General features: G+C 36.1%; 1 pseudogene; it reads left to right on the top strand.

Moving 5' to 3' along the window:
• The first annotated feature begins 3,394 nt into the window (after positions 1-3,394).
• LOC149201754 (uncharacterized) overlaps positions 3,395-11,878 on the top strand; it is a 99,833-nt pseudogene continuing 91,349 nt past the window's right edge.

The raw sequence follows: 11,878 nt of genomic DNA, 5'->3' as shown, positions 1-11,878 counted from the left end.
CAGGGAAGAATATGTAACGGGATATGGTGTAAGTGTATGAGCTCCATAGACCTTTCTAGGCAAGATAGTGGTGTCAACCACATATGATAAAACCTATCTCTTTGCTAAAACAATAATAATCACGAAAGGGATATTTAGGTGGGAGGGCAAGAAACAAGCTTGAATCATAGTCTATGATACCAAATGATGAGGTTCAATGAGCCTCATTCTATAAGAACCATTGACAAATGGATAAAAGCCAAAGCAAATAGAGAAAATAAGGAAGAAAATTGAAAACCTAGAACATATTGCTTATCTTTAATCGTCTGGCTAATATCCTTTTTATGGGTTTACAATGGGACTAGAAAACCTTAAGGTAATAGTAAAAGCTAATTTCCTAATTACTAGCATGTAACTTGAAGACATGAAGAGCTAATTAACTAAGGGCATGCAACTTCAAGGATAAATGAAATAATAACCCATGGAAAAGCTAATGCCTGCGATTTGGAAATGAATCCTCACATAGAGGTGTTCCATTAGTGGGGCATCATTCTTGGGAGGCCATGGCCACATGTTCCACATTAGGAGTTTCCATGGACATTATGGCATGTATGGATACCAAAAGTTCTACTTTATTCTACTCTAATATCCTAGTCCTTTGTTCTTCTCAACTATTGAATAATTGTTGACAAAATCAGAATGGAACCCCTTCCTTCCCTAGGAACCCAATTTTTAACATGTTTTGATCATTATCTAATGTTAGGTTTTGGGTGTTTACATGCCTCAACTCCCCATTAGGGTTAAGGGTTTTGACCCCATAGAATATTCTTGAAAATCAATAGGTGACTATTTGACATGTGCAAGTAATGTGAACCAATGTGGCATCCATTTAGTTCCATGGTGGTTAAAGGCATAGGTTATCTTGTGGGAGGCATAATTTCATCATACAAACTTTGATCAATGTGATATTTGCACTATTGGAAAGCTCTCAATATTTATAATAACATCTAGAGGTTGGAAACTATGTATGGAAAGTTTTGACTCAAAAAATGGTTGTTTAATGCCCAACATGGGCTTTGAAAGTTTTTTCATTCAAAATCACCAAAATAAGACCCGTCACTGAAACCATGCTGACAAGAGGCTCCATTTTCCACTTATAATGTACTCAGATAGATTAAAAAATATATTATGATCCATTTAAAATCAAGAGACCTTGATGACTAGGGGAACATCTGGCATTTAGCCAAGTCATAGAAATGTCACCCCATCAGTAAATACACAAATGTTTCTACAATAGTATGACCTAGTTGGCATTGATTTATAGTGGGAATGAACTCAATTTAATGATTTAGATCCTCATATTTAGATAGTTATGACCCTTCATATTCTACAACTGTGTATAAATTTAATGCCTATGAAACAAAAGAGAATTTTAACTCACCATTGTTTGGCAATTTTATAGTTAATTGGGAGAATCTAAAGTCATATTGAGTGGGTTTGTGATATGTAGTAAGGTTCAAGATATTTTTTCCACTATTTAAATAAAATTTAGTGAAATTAGAGTAAATGTTATTGGATTTTTGTAGCTATGGTCGGTCTTCATATTTAATAAATTATCCCTCCAAAATATATGTGATAATAAATACAAAACACGTTCTTCATGTCAATTTCAAAAGAAAGAATTTTGAATTTTTGGCTCGAAGAAGGTCATGTCAGCCATCTAAGTGATCAAGTCGGCCCAACTTGTTGTGGCACCCATTCGGCCTCCCAGAAGATTATATATAAGGCACTTGACCTCCTCCTCTTGACAAATTCGGATCTCACACAAGACATAGTATCTCACTCCTCTAGCATATTTAAATCTTGGACTATATTGATAACCATGGGTTCCTATACTAAGACAAAAAACTAGTTGGAAGGTGCTACATGTTGGAAATACTGAGAGGGGGGTGAATCAACATTTGTTTCCAATTAGTTAATTTTTAATCTTCAGAGCAGTAAATTCATATTAACATTAAATTAACATTACAGCACATGAACAATAAACAACACCATTCAACAATGCACAAACATCAAGGCAATAAACAACAGATTTTTTTGGTGGAAACCCTTTCAGGAGAAAAACCATCAAAGGCTTCTTAATATTTGTTTTCAATGATTTACATCAATAGGAAGCTCCAACTTCTAAATTTATCTACAACTGAAAGGACGCTCCAACGTGCTTGTTTACAGGCTCCAACCTGAAGGATGCTCCAACGCTCTACTTACTAGATCCAATTAGAAGGATACTCCAAAGCCTTGGTTTACATGCTCCAATCTAAAGGATGCTCCAACATTTTGTTTATGAGTTCCAACTAGAAGGATGCTCCAACATCCTAAACAAGATTCAACGTGCTCTAGAACCACCCTGCCACCCTGAAGTGTTCTCAAGCTTTGACCTGAAGGAGACTCCACTCTCTTGCCTTGCATGACCCTGTCACACTACTCAGTAAGTTGTCACTTTCCCTAAAGGCTCCAACCTTCAAATTACCACGATGGACCGTGTTTCACAATTTCATACTGGATCATCTTGTGTTCAATATCAAATTGAATAGTATCAAAACAATTTGTTGACTTTGTCAATATGTAATATTGGCATAAGGTCATTAACAACAATAACAACTACCTCTATCAAAAGATCAAGCCCTAGTAGCACAAAATCGGTCAATTCCACTATCACAATAAGATATGCTTTTGCTCAATAATAAGATCAACGACAAACCCTATTCTTGCTCAAGTTACATGTTCCTCTATTAAACCCTATCAATATGTGAATAAAAAATGCACCAAGTCTTAGACGGTAAAACTAACACACACTAGTGACAGATATAAGAGACAATATTGGTACAATTTCACTTATTCCAGTAGGAGGTTAAACGGTGTATGCATCTCATACCATCAACAAACTGTCCTTTATATTTTATCAATCATATTGCCTAACAATGTCACTGGATCATAATGATCAAACCTCCTTCTGCTCAATGATTATAGCAATAACATGACAATCAAATAACCTTCAATACATGTAATAATCTATACCTGAGACAACCTTGTGAATTCTGAGACAAACTTGTGAATTCTAATCTCAGTGCTTCTTCCTATTTTTATTTGGATCAATACGATACCATAAAAATCGTTTTAAACTTTATAATTGATTAGTTATTCTACGTAATGTCCCTTCACAAGCGTCATTCTACAAAATGCATTACCTCCAATGATGATGCAACAAAATGTTTGTTGGTAGACTGTTAAGTATTCAACAAATTGAGAGGACAATGAATAATATATATATATATATATATATATATCTTCAACATTTCAACCCGTTAATGATTCCTACATTTCAACATGCCAAGAGGTGGTGTCTGTCAAGAACATGGAAAACACTCAGAAGAGCCAAGGCGTAAAGAGCGGGGATGCCTATGATGTTGCTATAGAAAAATTGTTGCAAGGGAAAGGGAAAGAAGGTGTTGCCAATACTAAAAATGGTAAAAATGTTAAAAATGACAAGGAAATCTCATATTTTATGGAAACAAATCATTTGGGTCAAGTCAAAATTGCTTCAATAGAAAAAACAGGAAAGTGGATTTGGGTTAAGCAACGCAATATGAGGGCATTTTAAGGCGTAGGCTTGCTCGCCTTAAATGGGAACAAATGAAAAGAAAACCGATCCATAGAAAAAAAATAAGAGAAACAAAAATAAAGAAGAATCAATCATTTACAGTCCCACATCTACACCTCTTACTTGGTCATCAGATCTATATGTCCAAGAACTGATGAAGGCTAGGAGAAGGCTGGAGATTTTGGAAGCCAAAGAACAGGAAAGGGACTGTAAAATTTCAGAGATCGTAGTTGCAAACCGATGTCTAATGGAAGGTAATAGAATTTTAAAAGAACATGTAACAATGTTACAAGAGGCTCTAGAGACAGGAAAACAAGACTGGCAAAGCATGAAGATAGTGTGGAAAAGCATGAAAGAATTAATAATAGCAAACAAGGATGTGATAATTTATAAACAAACTTCGGTAGATACACAAGTATCTCATCAAATAGACATTTCCAAAGAGAAGGCAAAAAGGAACATTAGGAAAGATACTCCAAAAGTAATCAAATCTAGAGATGAAGATGCTAATGGTTACATAAGGACAGAGAAAGAAGAAGATGCAAGTGATCGTAGAGCATATAAAATAGAACACAAAGAAAGGCAGAACAGGAAAACAAACTTTATTATTAGGGGAATAAGAGATTATGGGAAGAATGAAAGTACTCTCAATTTGACAAGAGACTTTCTAAAAGAGAAACTACATTGGAAAGGGAAAATTTTCCAAGGAAGGAGGGTTGGGAGGATATGTGAAGAGAGGCCTTGACCCATAAAATTCACCATGGAAAGCGTATAAGACAAACACCATCTTTTGGGCAAAGAGAAACTCTTGAAAGGCTCACACTTCTTCCTCCATGAATATTTAACCAAAAACAACAAGAGGAGAGAAGAGATGAAGTGGAGAAAATTAGAACAGCAAGAAATGAAGGGAAAAGGGCATGGTTGTACAAAGATAAAGCCATTATTGCAGTGTTTGGGCCTCCAGGAAAAAAAGGGCAGCAAGCTGGTAGTAAAGAAAAAACAGAGAATTCAATAATAGGACGAAAACAACAAGAGCAACATGGACGAAAAGGGTTGAAGACTCAAATTTGAGTCTTATGTGTCAAACTGCGTAGCATTCAAATCCTACCTAGGTCTACCTAAGTTTAGTTTGTTGGAATTGTAGAGGTTACCCTTGGAGGAGGGGACCTAGGTTAGGGCCTATTGCGGAAGGTAGAGACATAATTTGTCTCACGGAAACTCATGAGCATGACGGTTGCAAAACTCCTGTGTTTGACAGTTATTTGAAGTTGGCAGTTTGGAACAAAGTAGCAAAAAGTGGCAAAGGGTATCAGAGAATACTAGTGTTAGTGAAAGAAAAAGAAGTTTGTCACATTCAGTTAATTAAAGAAGATGCAAATAAACAATATTTATGGTTGAAAATATCAAAGAATGAGAATCACATAAGAATTGCAGCATGCTATTTTGCCCTTCAAGTCTCAAAAACTTACAAAAATAAGGGGCTTGACAACAAGAATCCATATGCATCTTTAAAACAAGATATTGCTGTGTACACTCAACAGGGAGAAGTTATTTTAGTGGGAGATTTCAATGCTAGAACAACAAATAATCAAGCTAGCATTCTTTTTTACAAGGAGGATAACAATCCTATTTGGCTCACTAAAGAGGAGAATCCCCAATAGGTGAGGTGTTTAGAAGATGACAAAGTTAGCAATCATTTTGGAGAGGAGTTTCTTGCACTGTGTGGGGCTTTCAACTTAAGTATTTGCAATGATCTAGATAGATGGAAAAGGTTTGGGAACATCATTTGCAACACATGCAATGGAGCAAGTGTCGTTGACTATGTGATGTGTTCACAAAGCTTGATAGAAAAGATAGACGAAGTTAATATTGGAGAGCATATATGGGACTTAAAATCAGACCATAACCCAATTTGTATAAGGTTATCATGGTTAGAAGAAAGGTAGCATAGGAGGAAAACCCAATGCTCTTGGCAATCACTATCAAGGGACAAAATTATTCTAACACAAGAAAATTGTACCATCTTCAAGACAATGTTAGAGAGATTAATTCGGAAGGAGAAAACTAGTTTCAAAAGCTTCAACAGTCATGAGTTAACAAATATAATTCAAAGTGCACTTGAGAAGTGAAAAAGAGCAAAAAATAGGAAATCCTAATCAAATTTTTTTCCTATAAATGCTTGGTTTGATGAGGAATGCAAAATGGAAAGGAGAACCTTGAAAAAGGAAGGAAAGGAGAAGATGAATGTAAAGTATATAAGAAAATACCGAAAAGGAAAAAAGATGAGTTCATGCAAATGAGGAGAGAAGAGTTAATATATTTAAGCAAGAATAATCCAAAGATTTCCTGGCAGGAACTGCAACTAAGGAAGAAGAAAATTGAAAATAATATTACATCCAATCAATGGTTTGAATATGCAAGGCAACTCTATGAGAAAGAATCGCGCCCTCCCCCCCCCCAGGATCAACACAAATACAAAGCTCTTCACATTACAGGAGGTGGAGAATGGATTAAGAAGCTAAAAACAGGAAAAGAAAAGGAGTTGGTTGAGCTGCAAGTAGAGTATCTAAAATGGGGAATGAACGCTCTTGCACCACACATCATGGAAATATTCAACAACATCATTCAACAAGAATTCCCAAGAGACTGGACAACTAACCTAGCAATACCCCTATTTGAAAGTGGAGACATTAATACTCCATCCAACTATAGAAAAATTAAGATCAATCCTTTGTTTGCAAAGCTTTTCGGCAGCATGGTAGAAGACAAAATTAGTAAGTGGACAGAAGTAAAAAAAAAAAAAAGAGCAAGAGGACAAGCGTGTTTTAGGCCGAAACATTCTACAGTGGATCATGGTATCACATTGAAACACATTGTTGAAAAGGTTTGGGGGGACAACGAAGAAGTATTTTGTTGTTTTGTTGACTTCAAAAAAGCATTTGAAACAGTCCCTAGGGATAAGTTGTGGCGTAAAATGGAAGAATTTGAAATTCCTGTGCATTATAGAGTCGTTGTCCATAGACTTTATGAAGAAATGAAAGTCAAAATTAGAACCTCAATAGGTATTTCAGAAAGCTTTAGAAGTGACATTGGAGTCAAGCAAGGTTTCCCTCTATCCCTTACTCTTCTTGGTGTATATATTGATAAATTGGAAGAGTGGCTAAATATGCAAGGTGGAGATGGTGTTTGGTTGGGGGAGTTTGTGATAAAGCTTCTTTTATATGTTGATCATATTGTATTGATTTCTAAATCATCCCATGGATTGTAAATGCACTTATATGCCTTTGAGCATTTTTGTAGAGCAGTGGGGATGCAAGTCAATACTAGCAAGACCAAAATAATAATTTTCTCTAATAAAAAGAAGCAGAGCCAGCATACTTTCTTCTTTGAAGACAACATTCTTGAAGGAGTAAATAGTACAAGTACCTTGGGATTGATTTTAGCAACAAACTCAAGTGGGAGGACTGCAGAAAGAAGAGAATTTTAGGAGGGTGGAAAGAATTATATGCTCTTCAAAACAGATGTAGAGAGGTAGAGTTATGGGATTGGAAAACGATTAAAGTTCTTTTTGGACTCCTAGTTTATCCAGTGATGCTATACAGGTGTGAATTGTGGGCTAGAAGCACTCCCATCCCAAAATGGAAACAAATTGAGAAAATCCAAAAACACTTGATCATGAGCAAGTTCAAAATAAAAAGTTCAGTACCTTATGAGATAATGTTGAGTGAAACAGGGTAAACTCCCATTGAAGCAATTGCTATGGTGCGGCTCATAAGATATCTAAAAAGAATTGAGCAAATGAGAGTAGGTAGATGGCCTAATGTTATCTTCAATGAAAACATGAGTGAAAGAAAGAAAACATGGATGAAAAAAACTACACATGGATGAAAAAATGAAATATCTACCTCAATGCTTGTCTCACAAATAGCGAGGAGCTAAAGGATTTTGTTATGGAGAAGTTTCGTAAAAAGATATGGGGAAAAGAGTTGGGTAGAAAGAAGAAATATTACATTGAGTAATTCAACCCTACGTGTGATCTACAACAAAAAGAGTTCGTTGGAGCTAGAATTTCGTGGAGGGAAAATGTTCTTATTGCTCAATTAATGACCAACTCACATCAACTTCAGTGTGAAACAGGGCCATGGAAAAGCCCTAAAGAAGCTTGGGAAGAACGAGTGTGTACATTTTGCACGTCTAGGGCTATGGAATCGAAAAAACATTTCATTTTGAAATGTGATGCATTCAAAGACATCAGAGAAAGTTATGAGAACATGTTAGCATCAATTTCTTGGCATTGTCTTTTTAGTAAGGGGATTGTTGGAAGGTTGGGCCATCTCATCATCAAATTTGAATCGGAAAAGAATTGAATTGCAAAAAGTGAAAAACAAGAAACTAATGATCTCATAGACTATTTTTAGTCTCGTGGACCTTAAAATATCATTTCACTTCATATCCACGTGACTATCATGTTGTCGATATTACCACTCAATGCATTTTAATTAATTCGATGTGTCTTAATCGTGTTATTTAGTGACCTTCTCCGGTTTTCGAACATGACCTCCAATTTTTGCATGTCAACACAAGCATAAATCTCATTTCCAAGTATAAGGATATATATTATTTTGAAAATTCACATTAAAATAGAAAATATTTATGGAGTGGCCTTGTCGATTATCAACAATAGAGAGCGAAATATGACGACACGTTAGGGTTTCTAGGATTCCGTCATGAAAACCCTTGATAAATTCGTTCACTGCTTATTTGAGGATCTTGTTGTAGTCTTCCTTCGACTGTAACGATAACATGATCCAAGCATGAATTTATTGACGGGGTAGTTGAAGCAATTGGGAAGACGGTCATAGAAAATTTGGGAAAGCTACCGATGAATCCTGGTTGAGACAACACACTAGTGTAATAATTTTTTTTGGTTCTATAGATCACCAAGGGACTTACTACTTACAACGTCTGTTTTGTGGTCTTCCATCCTGAAGCAAGGCATTTGCACCAATTTTTCTTTAGCTTTGGGCATCCATATCGATGCCTCTTTTGGCTAACCCCACCATAGATACAATCACAATTACTGTTATTTATTTCAATCATCACAATTGCAACAAGCCCATCCTCTTTTCAATAGGGAAATGTCTACCTTTTTTTTAAAATCAGTGAGGGAATTTTTCATCCCTGTTGTAAGATCATTATACAACATATATGGCCGAAGCCAACAGATTTTTTACATATCGCCGAAGCGAGCAGATTTTTTAAGACATAGCCGTTACAAATAACTTTGTAGCGTGGGGGGCCTCAATGAACGCTTCCGCAGGAATCAAACACGGCTGGGGGGTGCGAAAGCCATCCGCCCCAGCCGTCATATCGACTACAAATGTCCACTTGTAATTTGCTAGCCAGAAAACTTGTTCTCCATAGCTATCACAATTAATTCAACATATTCGCACAAATTAAATGGGATTCAACATAACGAAAACGCACATGATTGTTCACTTCAAGTGAACTCAGCCACAACCCGCGCGAACTAAGCCTTTGGTAAATTGATGAAAAAAAAAATTGAGTGTGATTTACCTTCAGGGTTCGAATTTCAAAACAGATTCATCAAATTTGAGGGTTTTCACATCTCTTCAATTAGTTTTCACAATTTCAATAAAGAATCTTGACAATTTTGTAAAAAATCAAATTGTATTTGATGGGAAAAGCACCCCTTACGAGCAATTTGCCCATCAAATTTCATCCTGTTTCCATCTATTCAAGCCAACAAACCATTGTGTTGCATTATAACTCAGTCCAAACCATAGTTGCACTATATATAAAGAGAAAGAGAGTTTATTGTTTGAACTCTAATGGTATAAGATTGATTGCTTATGCAACCTGATAATGTTATTCAACTTCCTGCAAGTAACAAATTTTACACTTTGCTTGGAGTTAGATTCTAATGACAATGAAAATTCCACAGCAATTCAGATTTGAAGCACACCATAGGGAGTTGCTTCCCGCAAGTAACAAATTTTACACTTTGCTTGTAATTGGATTCTAATGACAATGAAAATTCCACAACAATTCAGATTTGAAGCACACCATAGGGAGTTGCGTCGAGTAGAGCAGTCCATATCACAAATAAACCTCAGTAACCAACACAACTTCAGGCAAGGGAATATACTCCTACACAAGGGCCCAAGGAAATCTCATATGTATTCTGCAAGTGACGTGCCACAAATATACTCCAAAGGGGGGTCAAATCAAAGAGGGATGAATGTATGTGTTCTTCAGGAAGTGCACATAATAGACCTAAAGCTCAATGAAAACCATAGCTTAAGAATGAAAAGATTTAACCCAAAATTTTCAACCTCTTTCAAAATCTTCATGACTCCCCTAGCCACAAAAAATCAGATACTTCTTTTGCTCAAGATCCATACTTTGATTGCGTGCAATGGAGGGCTAAAGTGTCTCTTTTATATAGAGGTCAAGGTGCCTTCTCGAGAGGCATGACCACTTGCCTTTGGAGTAAATTTGAATTTTGAAAATTCAAATTTCTTCGAGCCAAAAACCCTTCGGCAAACTTGAATTAAAATTTGAGCCCCTCCACAAAGTATTTTTACCATATTAAAATTTGATTTAATTCTTAATAAAAGACATTTTTATCCTCATGACTTGAGCATTTTTTTGTTCTATGATAAGCCACATCATCTCTTTTTGGGCATATTAACCACAACAAGGGGGATTTGACCTTTTGAAAGGCATATTTTTCAAATCGTGAGGAGCCACGAGGTATGCCATATACCATTGGAATTGACATGATGAGGAGCATCTAATGATGGTGGTATTTAAGAGTAAATCCACTAATCTTCATTCTCAAAGGCATCAACAAGTGTAGGGCTTCTAGGTATTTCTAGGGCTTCTTGACCATTGGAGATTCAATTAATGAAATCAAAACAAATATTAAGGCGTTCAAGGACCGACATTGGAATCAATGGAAACACCATTCAATAATATCCCCATTTAATGGAAATACATACTCCCCCTACGATTAGTGCTCTCCCTAACTCCATGCCTCTGATCATCCTAACCTATTTTTTGCCCCTCCCCCTGCCCCCCTTTGACATTAAGGGTAAAGGGTTAATCCCCCTAACAAAATATATTCCTCTAACTTCCTACAAAATGCATGTCTTCCTTTAATTACTTCTTTTCCCCTGACCAATTATCTGCACATGGGTTGCCAAAGCTGATTCCACCTAAATCTTTCTAAAATTCTATCCATGACATTAGATTGCATATCTCCCCATGACATGTTATGCTGCACATGGGTTGCCACAGTTGATTCCACCTAAATCTTTCTGAAATTCTATCCATGACTTTTCTTCAAACCTACTACTCCACAAGGCTAACTAATCTTACCACCATGTTCATCACTACTCGGACGACTTATTCATATCTATTATATATCACCCTGTCAAAGGATAGATCTTCAAAAGTGAAACAATTGCTACATAGACTCCCTCCCTATAGGATTCATAGGGCAAGGAATCATCAAACTGGATTCTTTATAATAACATATGAACCAACTCTTCGGTTGGATCATCCTAAACCTTTACATCTTCCATTGAAGATTTATCATGACCTTTTGATTTTACAAGACCTGGGGGCATAACCACTGAGAATTATTCATTTCCCTGTTCCTCTTGGTTTTTCTTTATTCTCCAAATCTTCTTGTACCTAATACTAGAGTTCTCTGTTATCTTGTATCTACAATCATCAGCTATATGTCCATAGTTATGGCATTTGTAACCTTCAATGTTGAACCTTAATAATGAAGCAAATGACATAGAATTTTTGTTGGAAAAGTCATTTTGAAATCTATCAAACTTGATTATAGGGTTTTGATGATGTCCTTAATAATCATCCATGTCATACATTATGTGATCCCTAGCCATATGATTGAAGCTAAAACATGAAAAACAATAGCCATTAAACACGTTAGGATACTTGGATGAGAAGTATTGTCTTGATGATCTTTTATAGACATTCTTTCTTGGAGTAGGTGCAACCTTTTGTTGATCCGTGTCCTTGATTACTTCAACATCACATAGTGGATCACCTTTAATCTTCTTTTGTCCTTCACATCGATTTGGCCTCCTAGGGATCCTACTATCAGGATTCTCATCAATCTTTCTCTACAGGGAATTGGAGCTTGTGCTTTCGTCACATGGAGCTTCACCTACTTTTTTTTTC

This window comes from Pinus tabuliformis, chromosome 2_1 (genome assembly GCF_031772625.1).
Source record: "Pinus tabuliformis cultivar Carrire ecotype Pingquan chromosome 2_1, CPIR1, whole genome shotgun sequence".
Classification (NCBI taxonomy): Eukaryota; Viridiplantae; Streptophyta; class Pinopsida; order Pinales; family Pinaceae; genus Pinus; species Pinus tabuliformis.
Note: the sequence above shows the minus strand (reverse complement) of the source record. Positions and strands in the feature narration are given on the sequence as shown.